Genomic DNA, 9,310 nt, shown 5'->3' with positions numbered 1-9,310 from the left:
TTTCAATTAAATTTTTAGCAATTGTTTGTGATTTTGAATTTCTTATGCAATCTAATTAGAATTCATAAAGCCATTTTCTTTCTTTTGAAATCGCCTACGACCATACCAGGTTGAGTAGATCCGATCTCGTTCGATCTCGGAAGTTAAGCAACCTCGGGCCCGGTTAGTACTTGGATGGGTGACCGCCTGGGAATACCGGGTGCTTTAAGCATTTTAGTCATGCTGTATATTTCAATTAAATTTTTAGCAACTATTTGCTTTTTTGAATTTCCTATGCAATCGAATTAGAATTGAAAATGCCATTTTCTTTCTTTTGAAATCGCCTACGACCATACCAGGTTGAGCAGACCTGATCTCGTTCGATCTCGGAAGTTAAGCAACCTCGGGCCCTGTTAGTACTTGGATGGTTGACCGCCTAGGAATACCGGGTGTTGTAAGCATTTTAGTCATGCTGTATATTTCAATCAAATGTCTAGCAACTGTTTGCGTTTATTAATTTCCTATGCAATCGAATTACAATTGAAAATGCCCTTTTCTTTCTTTTGAAATCGCCTACGACCATACCAGGTTGAGTATACCCGATCTCGGAAGTTAAGCAACCTCGGTCCAGGTTATAACTTGGATGGGTGACCGCCTGGGAATACCGGGTGTTATAAGCAATTTAGTCATGCTGTATATTTCAATTAAATTAATAGCAACTGTTTGTGATTTTGAATTTCCTATGCAATCGAATTAGAATTAAAAAAGCCATTTTCTTTCATTTTAAAACGCCTACGACCATACCAGGTTGAGTATACCCGATCTCGGAAGTTAAGCAACCTCGGGCCTGGTTAATACTTGGATGGGTGATTGCGTGGTAATACCGGGTGTTGTAATCATTTTAGTCATGCTGTATCTTTCAATTAAACTTATAACAACTTTTTGCTTTTTTGAATTTCCTATGCAATTGAATTACAATTGAAAAGGCAATTTTCTTTCATTTCAATTCGCCTACGACCATACCAGGTTGAGTAGACCCGATCTCGTTCGATCTCGGAAGTTAAGCAACCTCGGGCCCGGTTAGTACTTGGATGTGTGACCGCCTGGGAATACCGGTTGTTGTAAGCAATTTAGTCATGCTGTATATTTCAATTAAATATATAGCAACTGTTTGTGATTTTGAATTTCCTATGCAAACGAATTATAATTAAAAAAGCCATTTTCTTTCATTTGAAATCGCCTACGACCATACCAGGTTGAGTAGACCCGATCCCGGAAGTTAAGCAACCTCGGGACCGGTTAGTACTTGGATGGGTGATTGCCTGGGAATACCGGGTGCTGTATGCATTTTAGTCATGCTGTATATTTCAATCAAATTTATAACAACTATTTGCTTTTTTGAATTTCCTATGCAATCGAATTAGAATTGGAAAGACAATTTTCCTTCATTTGAAATCGTTTACGACCATACCGGGTTGAGTAGACCCCATCTCGTTCGATCTCGGAAGTTAAGCAACCTCGGGCCCGGTTAGTACTTGGATGGGTGATCGCCTGGGAATACCGGGTGTTGTAAGCATTTTAGTCATGCTGTATAATTTAATTCAATTTTTAGCAACTATTTGCTTTTTTGAATTTCCTATGCAATCGAATTAGAATTCATAAAGCCATTTTCTTTGTTTTGAAATCGCCTACGACCATACCAGGTTGAGTAGACCCGATCTCGTTCGATCTCGGAAGTTAAGCAATCTCGGGCCCGGTTAGTAGTTGGATGGGTGACTGCCTGGGATTACCGGGTGTTGTAAGCATTTTAGTCTTGCTGTATATTTCAATTATTTTTATAGCAACTGTTAGCGTTTTTGTATTTTTTATGCAATCGAATTATAATTGAAAATGCAATTTTCTTTCTTTTGAAATTGCCTACGACCATACCGGGTTAAGTAGACCTGATCTCGTTCGATCTCGGAAGTTAAGCAACCTCGGGCCCGATTAGTACTTGGATGGGTGACTGTCTGGGAATACCGTGTGTTGTAAGCATTTTAGTCATGCTGTATCTTTCAATCAAATTTATAACAACTTTTTGCTTTTTTGAATTTCCTATGCAATTGAATTAGAATTGAAAAGGCCATTTTCTTTCATTTCCAATCGCCTACGACCATATCAGGTTGAGTAGACACGATCTCGTTCGATCTCGGAAGTTAAGCAACCTCGGGCCCGGTTAGTACTTGGATGGGTGACCGCCTGGGAATAACGGGTGCTGTAAGCATTTTAGTCATGCTGTATATTTCAATCAAATTTATAACAACTATTTGCTTTTTTGAATTTTCTATGCAATCGAATTAGAATTGGAAAGACCATTTTCCTTCATTTGAAATCGTTTACGACCATACCGGGTTGAGTAGACCCCATCTCGTTCGATCTCGGAAGTTAAGCAACCTCGGGCCCGGTTAGTACTTGGATGGGTGACTGCCTGGGAATACCGGGTGTTGTAAGCATTTTAGTCATGCTGTATATTTCAATTATTTTTATAGCAACTGTTAGCGTTTTTGTATTTTTTATGCAATCGAATTAGAATTGAAAATGCCATTTTCTTTCTTTTGAAATTGCCTACGACCATACCGGGTTAAGTAGACCTGATCTCGTTCGATCTCGGAAGTTAAGCAACCTCGGGCCCGATTAGTAATTGGATGGGTGACCGTCTGGGAATACCGTGTGTTGTAAGCATTTTAGTCATGCTGTATACTTCAATTAAATTTATAACATCCGTTTACTTTTTTGAATTTCCTATGCAATCGAATTAGAATTGAAAAATCCATTTTCTTTCATTTGAAATCGCCTACGACCATACCAGGTTGAGTAGACCCGATCTCGTTCGATCTCGGAAGTTAAGCAACCTCGGGCCCTGTTAGTACTTGGATGGGTGACCGCCTGGGAATACTGTGTGTTGTAAGCATTTTAGTCATGCTGTATATTTCAGTTAAATATATAGCAACTGTTTGTGATTTTGAATTTCCTATGCAAACGAATTATAATTAAAAAAGCCATTTTCTTTCATTTGAAATCGCCTACGACCATACCAGGTTGAGTAGACCCGATTTCGGAAGTTAAGCAACCTCGGGACCAGTTAGTACTTGGATGGGTGACCGCCTGGGAATACCGGGTGCTGTAAGCATTTTAGTCATGCTGTATATTTCAATCAAATTTATAACAACTATCTGCTTTTTTGAATTTCCTATGCAATCGAATTAGAATTCATAAAGCCATTTTCTTTCTTTTGAAATCGCCTACGACCATACCAGGTTGAGTAGATCCGATCTCGTTCGATCTCGGAAGTTAAGCAACCTCGGGCCCGGTTAGTACTTGGATGGGTGACCGCCTGGGAATACCGGGTGCTTTAAGCATTTTAGTCATGCTGTATATTTCAATTAAATTTTTAGCAACTATTTGCTTTTTTGAATTTCCTATGCAATCGAATTAGAATTGAAAATGCTATTTTCTTTCTTTTGAAATCGCCTACGACCATACTAGGTTGAGCAGACCTGATCTCGTTTGATCTCGGAAGTTAAGCACCCTCGGGCCCTGTTAGTACTTGGATGGTTGACCGCCTAGGAATACCGGGTGTTGTAAGCATTTTAGTCATGCTGTATCTTTCAATCAAATGTCTAGCAACTGTTTGCATTTATTAATTTCCTATGCAATCGAATTACAATTGAAAATGCCCTTTTCTTTCTTTTGAAATCGCCTACGACCATACCAGGTTGAGTATACCCGATCTCGGAAGTTAAGCAACCTCGGTCCCGGTTATAACTTGGATGGGTGACCGCCTGGGAATACCGGGTGTTATAAGCAATTTAGTCATGCTGTATATTTCAATTAAATTAATAGCAACTGTTTGTGATTTTGAATTTCCTATGCAATCGAATTAGAATTAAAACAGCCATTTTCTTTCATTTTAAAACGTCTACGACCATACCAGGTTGAGTAGACCCGATCTCGGAAGTTAAGCAACCTCGGGCCTGGTTAATACTTGGATGGGTGATTGCGTGGTAATACCGGGTGTTGTAATCATTTTAGTCATGCTGTATCTTTCAATTAAGTTTATAACAACTTTTTGCTTTTTTGAATTTCCTATGCAATTGAATTAGAATTGAAAATGCCATTTCCTTTCATTTCAATTCGCCTACGACCATACCAGGTTGAGTAGACCCGATCTCGGAAGTTAAGCAACCTCGAGCCCGGTTAGTACTTGGATGTGTGACCGCCTGGGAATACCGGTTGTTGTAAGCAATTTAGTCATGCTGTATATTTCAATTAAATATATAGCAACTGTATGTGATTTTGAATTTCCTATGCAAACGAATTATAATTAAAAAAGCCATTTTCTTTCATTTGAAATCGCCTACGACCATACCAGGTTGAGTAGACCCGATCTCGGAAGTTAAGCAACCTCGGGACCGGTTAGTACTTGGATGGGTGACCGCCTGGGAATACCGGGTGCTGTAAGCATTTTAGTCATGCTGTATATTTCAATCAAATTTATAACAACTATTTGCTTTTTTGAATTTCCTATGCAATCGAATTAGAATTGGAAAGACCATTTTCCTTCATTTGAAATCGTTTACGACCATACCGGGTTGAGTAGACCCGATCTCGTTCGATCTCGGAAGTTAAGCAATCTCGGGCCCGGTTAGTAGTTGGATGGGTGACTGCCTGGGAATACCGGGTGTTGTAAGCATTATAGTCATGCTGTATATTTCAATTACTTTTATAGCAACTGTTAGCGTTTTTGTATTTTTTATGCAATCGAATTATAATTCATAAAGCCATTTTCTTTCTTTTGAAATAGCCTACGACCATACCAGGTTGAGTAGACCCGATCTCGTTCGATCTCGGAAGTTAAGCAATCTCGGGCCCGGTTAGTAGTTGGATGGGTGACTGCCTGGGAATACCGGGTGTTGTAAGCATTATAGTCATGCTGTATATTTCAATTACTTTTATAGCAACTGTTAGCGTTTTTGTATTTTTTATGCAATCGAATTATAATTGAAAATGCCATTTTCTTTCTTTTGAAATTGCCTACGACCATACCGGGTTAAGTAGACATGATCTCGTTCGATCTCAGAAGTTAAGCAACCTCGGGCCCGATTAGTACTTGGATGGGTGAAAGTCTGGGATTACCGTGTGTTGTAAGCATTTTAGTCATGCTGTATACTTCAATTAAATTTATAACATCCGTTTACTTTTTTGAATTTCCTATGCAATCGAATTAGAATTGAAAAATTCATTTTCTTTCATTTGAAATCACCTACGACCATACCAGATTGATTAAACCCGATCTCGTTCGATCTCGGAAGTTAAGCAACCTCGGGCCCTGTTAGTACTTGGATGGGTGACCGCCTGGGAATACCGGGTGTTGAAAGCATTTTAGTCATGCTGTATATTTCAATTAAATTTTTAGCAACTGTTTGTGATTTTGAATTTCTTATGCAATCTAATTAGAATTCATAAAGCCATTTTCTTTCTTTTGAAATCGCCTACGACCATACCAGGTTGAGTAAATCCGATCTCGTTCGATCTCGGAAGTTAAGCAACCTCGGGCCCGGTTAGCACTTGGATGGGTGACCGCCTGGGAATACCGGGTGCTTTAAGCATTTTAGTCATGCTGTATATTTCAATTAAATTTTTAGCAACTATTTGCTTTTTTGAATTTCCTATGCAATCGAATTAGAATTGAAAATGCCATTTTCTTTCTTTTGAAATCGCCTACGACCATACCAGGTTGAGCAGACCTGATCTCGTTCGATCTCGGAAGTTAAGCAACCTCGGGCCCTGTTAGTACTTGGATGGTTGACCGCCTGGGAATACCGGGTGTTGTAAGCATTTTAGTCATGCTGTACCTTTCAATCAAATTTTTAGCAACTGTTTGCGTTTTTGTATTTCTTATGCAATCGAATTATAATTGAAAATGCCATTTTCTTTCTTTTGAAATTGCCTACGACCATACCGGGTTGAGTAGACCCGATCTCGTTCGATCTCGGAAGTTAAGCAACCTCGGGCCCGGTGAGTACTTGGATGTGTGACCGCCTGGGAATACCGGTTGTTGTAAGCAATTTAGTCATGCTGTATATTTCAATTAAATATATAGCAACTGTTTGTGATTTTGAATTTCCTATGCAAACGAATTATAATTAAAAAAGCCATTTTCTTTCATTTGAAATCGCCTACGACCATACCAGGTTGAGTAGACCCGATCCCGGAAGTTAAGCAACCTCGGGACCGGTTAGTACTTGGATGGGTGACCGCCTGGGAATACCGGGTGCTGTATGCATTTTAGTCATGCTGTATATTTCAATCAAATTTATAACAACTATTTGCTTTTTTGAATTTCCTATGCAATCGAATTAGAATTGGAAAGACAATTTTCCTTCATTTGAAATCGTTTACGACCATACCGGGTTGAGTAGACCCCATCTCGTTCGATCTCGGAAGTTAAGCAACCTCGGGCCCGGTTAGTACTTGGATGGGTGATCGCCTGGGAATACCGGGTGTTGTAAGCATTTTAGTCATGCTGTATAATTTAATTCAATTTTTAGCAACTATTTGCTTTTTTGAATTTCCTATGCAATCGAATTAGAATTCATAAAGCCATTTTCTTTGTTTTGAAATCGCCTACGACCATACCAGGTTGAGTAGACCCGATCTCGTTCGATCTCGGAAGTTAAGCAATCTCGGGCCCGGTTAGTAGTTGGATGGGTGACTGCCTGGGATTACCGGGTGTTGTAAGCATTTTAGTCTTGCTGTATATTTCAATTATTTTTATAGCAACTGTTAGCGTTTTTGTATTTTTTATGCAATCGAATTATAATTGAAAATGCAATTTTCTTTCTTTTGAAATTGCCTACGACCATACCGGGTTAAGTAGACCTGATCTCGTTCGATCTCGGAAGTTAAGCAACCTCGGGCCCGATTAGTACTTGGATGGGTGACTGTCTGGGAATACCGTGTGTTGTAAGCATTTTAGTCATGCTGTATCTTTCAATCAAATTTATAACAACTTTTTGCTTTTTTGAATTTCCTATGCAATTGAATTAGAATTGAAAAGGCCATTTTCTTTCATTTCCAATCGCCTACGACCATATCAGGTTGAGTAGACACGATCTCGTTCGATCTCGGAAGTTAAGCAACCTCGGGCCCGGTTAGTACTTGGATGGGTGACCGCCTGGGAATAACGGGTGCTGTAAGCATTTTAGTCATGCTGTATATTTCAATCAAATTTATAACAACTATTTGCTTTTTTGAATTTTCTATGCAATCGAATTAGAATTGGAAAGACCATTTTCCTTCATTTGAAATCGTTTACGACCATACCGGGTTGAGTAGACCCCATCTCGTTCGATCTCGGAAGTTAAGCAACCTCGGGCCCGGTTAGTACTTGGATGGGTGACTGCCTGGGAATACCGGGTGTTGTAAGCATTTTAGTCATGCTGTATATTTCAATTATTTTTATAGCAACTGTTAGCGTTTTTGTATTTTTTATGCAATCGAATTAGAATTGAAAATGCCATTTTCTTTCTTTTGAAATTGCCTACGACCATACCGGGTTAAGTAGACCTGATCTCGTTCGATCTCGGAAGTTAAGCAACCTCGGGCCCGATTAGTAATTGGATGGGTGACCGTCTGGGAATACCGTGTGTTGTAAGCATTTTAGTCATGCTGTATACTTCAATTAAATTTATAACATCCGTTTACTTTTTTGAATTTCCTATGCAATCGAATTAGAATTGAAAAATCCATTTTCTTTCATTTGAAATCGCCTACGACCATACCAGGTTGAGTAGACCCGATCTCGTTCGATCTCGGAAGTTAAGCAACCTCGGGCCCTGTTAGTACTTGGATGGGTGACCGCCTGGGAATACTGTGTGTTGTAAGCATTTTAGTCATGCTGTATATTTCAGTTAAATATATAGCAACTGTTTGTGATTTTGAATTTCCTATGCAAACGAATTATAATTAAAAAAGCCATTTTCTTTCATTTGAAATCGCCTACGACCATACCAGGTTGAGTAGACCCGATTTCGGAAGTTAAGCAACCTCGGGACCAGTTAGTACTTGGATGGGTGACCGCCTGGGAATACCGGGTGCTGTAAGCATTTTAGTCATGCTGTATATTTCAATCAAATTTATAACAACTATCTGCTTTTTTGAATTTCCTATGCAATCGAATTAGAATTCATAAAGCCATTTTCTTTCTTTTGAAATCGCCTACGACCATACCAGGTTGAGTAGATCCGATCTCGTTCGATCTCGGAAGTTAAGCAACCTCGGGCCCGGTTAGTACTTGGATGGGTGACCGCCTGGGAATACCGGGTGCTTTAAGCATTTTAGTCATGCTGTATATTTCAATTAAATTTTTAGCAACTATTTGCTTTTTTGAATTTCCTATGCAATCGAATTAGAATTGAAAATGCTATTTTCTTTCTTTTGAAATCGCCTACGACCATACTAGGTTGAGCAGACCTGATCTCGTTTGATCTCGGAAGTTAAGCACCCTCGGGCCCTGTTAGTACTTGGATGGTTGACCGCCTAGGAATACCGGGTGTTGTAAGCATTTTAGTCATGCTGTATCTTTCAATCAAATGTCTAGCAACTGTTTGCATTTATTAATTTCCTATGCAATCGAATTACAATTGAAAATGCCCTTTTCTTTCTTTTGAAATCGCCTACGACCATACCAGGTTGAGTATACCCGATCTCGGAAGTTAAGCAACCTCGGTCCCGGTTATAACTTGGATGGGTGACCGCCTGGGAATACCGGGTGTTATAAGCAATTTAGTCATGCTGTATATTTCAATTAAATTAATAGCAACTGTTTGTGATTTTGAATTTCCTATGCAATCGAATTAGAATTAAAACAGCCATTTTCTTTCATTTTAAAACGTCTACGACCATACCAGGTTGAGTAGACCCGATCTCGGAAGTTAAGCAACCTCGGGCCTGGTTAATACTTGGATGGGTGATTGCGTGGTAATACCGGGTGTTGTAATCATTTTAGTCATGCTGTATCTTTCAATTAAGTTTATAACAACTTTTTGCTTTTTTGAATTTCCTATGCAATTGAATTAGAATTGAAAATGCCATTTCCTTTCATTTCAATTCGCCTACGACCATACCAGGTTGAGTAGACCCGATCTCGGAAGTTAAGCAACCTCGAGCCCGGTTAGTACTTGGATGTGTGACCGCCTGGGAATACCGGTTGTTGTAAGCAATTTAGTCATGCTGTATATTTCAATTAAATATATAGCAACTGTATGTGATTTTGAATTTCCTATGCAAA

At 39.2% G+C, this 9,310-nt stretch overlaps 9 non-coding genes and 28 pseudogenes across 9 annotated transcripts; all 37 read left to right on the top strand.

Moving 5' to 3' along the window:
* Positions 1–92: 92 nt before the first annotated feature.
* On the top strand, positions 93–211 carry LOC143455686 (5S ribosomal RNA; annotated as a pseudogene).
* Positions 212–321: 110 nt separating this feature from the next.
* LOC143456038 (5S ribosomal RNA) lies at positions 322–440 on the top strand (annotated as a pseudogene).
* A 110-nt stretch (positions 441–550) lies between these two features.
* LOC143457324 (5S ribosomal RNA) lies at positions 551–659 on the top strand (annotated as a pseudogene).
* A 110-nt stretch (positions 660–769) lies between these two features.
* Positions 770–878, top strand: LOC143457332 (5S ribosomal RNA; annotated as a pseudogene).
* Positions 879–988: 110 nt separating this feature from the next.
* LOC143455366 (5S ribosomal RNA) lies at positions 989–1,107 on the top strand. The gene has a single exon (XR_013116946.1). It is a non-coding gene; the product is annotated as a 5S ribosomal RNA (ribosomal RNA).
* Positions 1,108–1,436: 329 nt separating this feature from the next.
* On the top strand, positions 1,437–1,555 carry LOC143455106 (5S ribosomal RNA). The gene has a single exon (XR_013116699.1). It is a non-coding gene; the product is annotated as a 5S ribosomal RNA (ribosomal RNA).
* Positions 1,556–1,665: 110 nt separating this feature from the next.
* On the top strand, positions 1,666–1,784 carry LOC143455998 (5S ribosomal RNA; annotated as a pseudogene).
* A 110-nt stretch (positions 1,785–1,894) lies between these two features.
* On the top strand, positions 1,895–2,013 carry LOC143456403 (5S ribosomal RNA; annotated as a pseudogene).
* A 110-nt stretch (positions 2,014–2,123) lies between these two features.
* LOC143455889 (5S ribosomal RNA) lies at positions 2,124–2,242 on the top strand (annotated as a pseudogene).
* A 110-nt stretch (positions 2,243–2,352) lies between these two features.
* LOC143455116 (5S ribosomal RNA) lies at positions 2,353–2,471 on the top strand. Its single transcript, XR_013116709.1, has one exon. It is a non-coding gene; the product is annotated as a 5S ribosomal RNA (ribosomal RNA).
* A 110-nt stretch (positions 2,472–2,581) lies between these two features.
* Positions 2,582–2,700, top strand: LOC143456650 (5S ribosomal RNA; annotated as a pseudogene).
* A 110-nt stretch (positions 2,701–2,810) lies between these two features.
* LOC143455355 (5S ribosomal RNA) lies at positions 2,811–2,929 on the top strand. Its single transcript, XR_013116935.1, has one exon. It is a non-coding gene; the product is annotated as a 5S ribosomal RNA (ribosomal RNA).
* Positions 2,930–3,039: 110 nt separating this feature from the next.
* On the top strand, positions 3,040–3,148 carry LOC143457362 (5S ribosomal RNA; annotated as a pseudogene).
* A 110-nt stretch (positions 3,149–3,258) lies between these two features.
* On the top strand, positions 3,259–3,377 carry LOC143455684 (5S ribosomal RNA; annotated as a pseudogene).
* Positions 3,378–3,487: 110 nt separating this feature from the next.
* On the top strand, positions 3,488–3,606 carry LOC143456864 (5S ribosomal RNA; annotated as a pseudogene).
* A 110-nt stretch (positions 3,607–3,716) lies between these two features.
* LOC143457386 (5S ribosomal RNA) lies at positions 3,717–3,825 on the top strand (annotated as a pseudogene).
* A 329-nt stretch (positions 3,826–4,154) lies between these two features.
* LOC143457331 (5S ribosomal RNA) lies at positions 4,155–4,263 on the top strand (annotated as a pseudogene).
* A 110-nt stretch (positions 4,264–4,373) lies between these two features.
* On the top strand, positions 4,374–4,482 carry LOC143457124 (5S ribosomal RNA; annotated as a pseudogene).
* A 110-nt stretch (positions 4,483–4,592) lies between these two features.
* LOC143454697 (5S ribosomal RNA) lies at positions 4,593–4,711 on the top strand. The gene has a single exon (XR_013116307.1). It is a non-coding gene; the product is annotated as a 5S ribosomal RNA (ribosomal RNA).
* A 110-nt stretch (positions 4,712–4,821) lies between these two features.
* LOC143455013 (5S ribosomal RNA) lies at positions 4,822–4,940 on the top strand. The gene has a single exon (XR_013116612.1). It is a non-coding gene; the product is annotated as a 5S ribosomal RNA (ribosomal RNA).
* A 339-nt stretch (positions 4,941–5,279) lies between these two features.
* On the top strand, positions 5,280–5,398 carry LOC143456092 (5S ribosomal RNA; annotated as a pseudogene).
* Positions 5,399–5,508: 110 nt separating this feature from the next.
* Positions 5,509–5,627, top strand: LOC143456431 (5S ribosomal RNA; annotated as a pseudogene).
* A 110-nt stretch (positions 5,628–5,737) lies between these two features.
* LOC143455577 (5S ribosomal RNA) lies at positions 5,738–5,856 on the top strand (annotated as a pseudogene).
* A 110-nt stretch (positions 5,857–5,966) lies between these two features.
* Positions 5,967–6,085, top strand: LOC143455857 (5S ribosomal RNA; annotated as a pseudogene).
* A 110-nt stretch (positions 6,086–6,195) lies between these two features.
* LOC143457278 (5S ribosomal RNA) lies at positions 6,196–6,304 on the top strand (annotated as a pseudogene).
* A 110-nt stretch (positions 6,305–6,414) lies between these two features.
* Positions 6,415–6,533, top strand: LOC143455105 (5S ribosomal RNA). The gene has a single exon (XR_013116698.1). It is a non-coding gene; the product is annotated as a 5S ribosomal RNA (ribosomal RNA).
* A 110-nt stretch (positions 6,534–6,643) lies between these two features.
* On the top strand, positions 6,644–6,762 carry LOC143455997 (5S ribosomal RNA; annotated as a pseudogene).
* Positions 6,763–6,872: 110 nt separating this feature from the next.
* On the top strand, positions 6,873–6,991 carry LOC143456401 (5S ribosomal RNA; annotated as a pseudogene).
* Positions 6,992–7,101: 110 nt separating this feature from the next.
* On the top strand, positions 7,102–7,220 carry LOC143455888 (5S ribosomal RNA; annotated as a pseudogene).
* Positions 7,221–7,330: 110 nt separating this feature from the next.
* LOC143455115 (5S ribosomal RNA) lies at positions 7,331–7,449 on the top strand. Its single transcript, XR_013116708.1, has one exon. It is a non-coding gene; the product is annotated as a 5S ribosomal RNA (ribosomal RNA).
* A 110-nt stretch (positions 7,450–7,559) lies between these two features.
* LOC143456649 (5S ribosomal RNA) lies at positions 7,560–7,678 on the top strand (annotated as a pseudogene).
* Positions 7,679–7,788: 110 nt separating this feature from the next.
* On the top strand, positions 7,789–7,907 carry LOC143455353 (5S ribosomal RNA). Its single transcript, XR_013116934.1, has one exon. It is a non-coding gene; the product is annotated as a 5S ribosomal RNA (ribosomal RNA).
* A 110-nt stretch (positions 7,908–8,017) lies between these two features.
* On the top strand, positions 8,018–8,126 carry LOC143457361 (5S ribosomal RNA; annotated as a pseudogene).
* A 110-nt stretch (positions 8,127–8,236) lies between these two features.
* Positions 8,237–8,355, top strand: LOC143455683 (5S ribosomal RNA; annotated as a pseudogene).
* A 110-nt stretch (positions 8,356–8,465) lies between these two features.
* Positions 8,466–8,584, top strand: LOC143456863 (5S ribosomal RNA; annotated as a pseudogene).
* Positions 8,585–8,694: 110 nt separating this feature from the next.
* Positions 8,695–8,803, top strand: LOC143457385 (5S ribosomal RNA; annotated as a pseudogene).
* A 329-nt stretch (positions 8,804–9,132) lies between these two features.
* Positions 9,133–9,241, top strand: LOC143457330 (5S ribosomal RNA; annotated as a pseudogene).
* Positions 9,242–9,310: the final 69 nt, after the last annotated feature.

This window comes from Clavelina lepadiformis, chromosome 4, assembly GCF_947623445.1.
Source record: "Clavelina lepadiformis chromosome 4, kaClaLepa1.1, whole genome shotgun sequence".
NCBI lineage: Eukaryota > Metazoa > Chordata > Ascidiacea > Aplousobranchia > Clavelinidae > Clavelina > Clavelina lepadiformis.
This window is presented reverse-complemented; position numbering and strand designations above follow the sequence as displayed.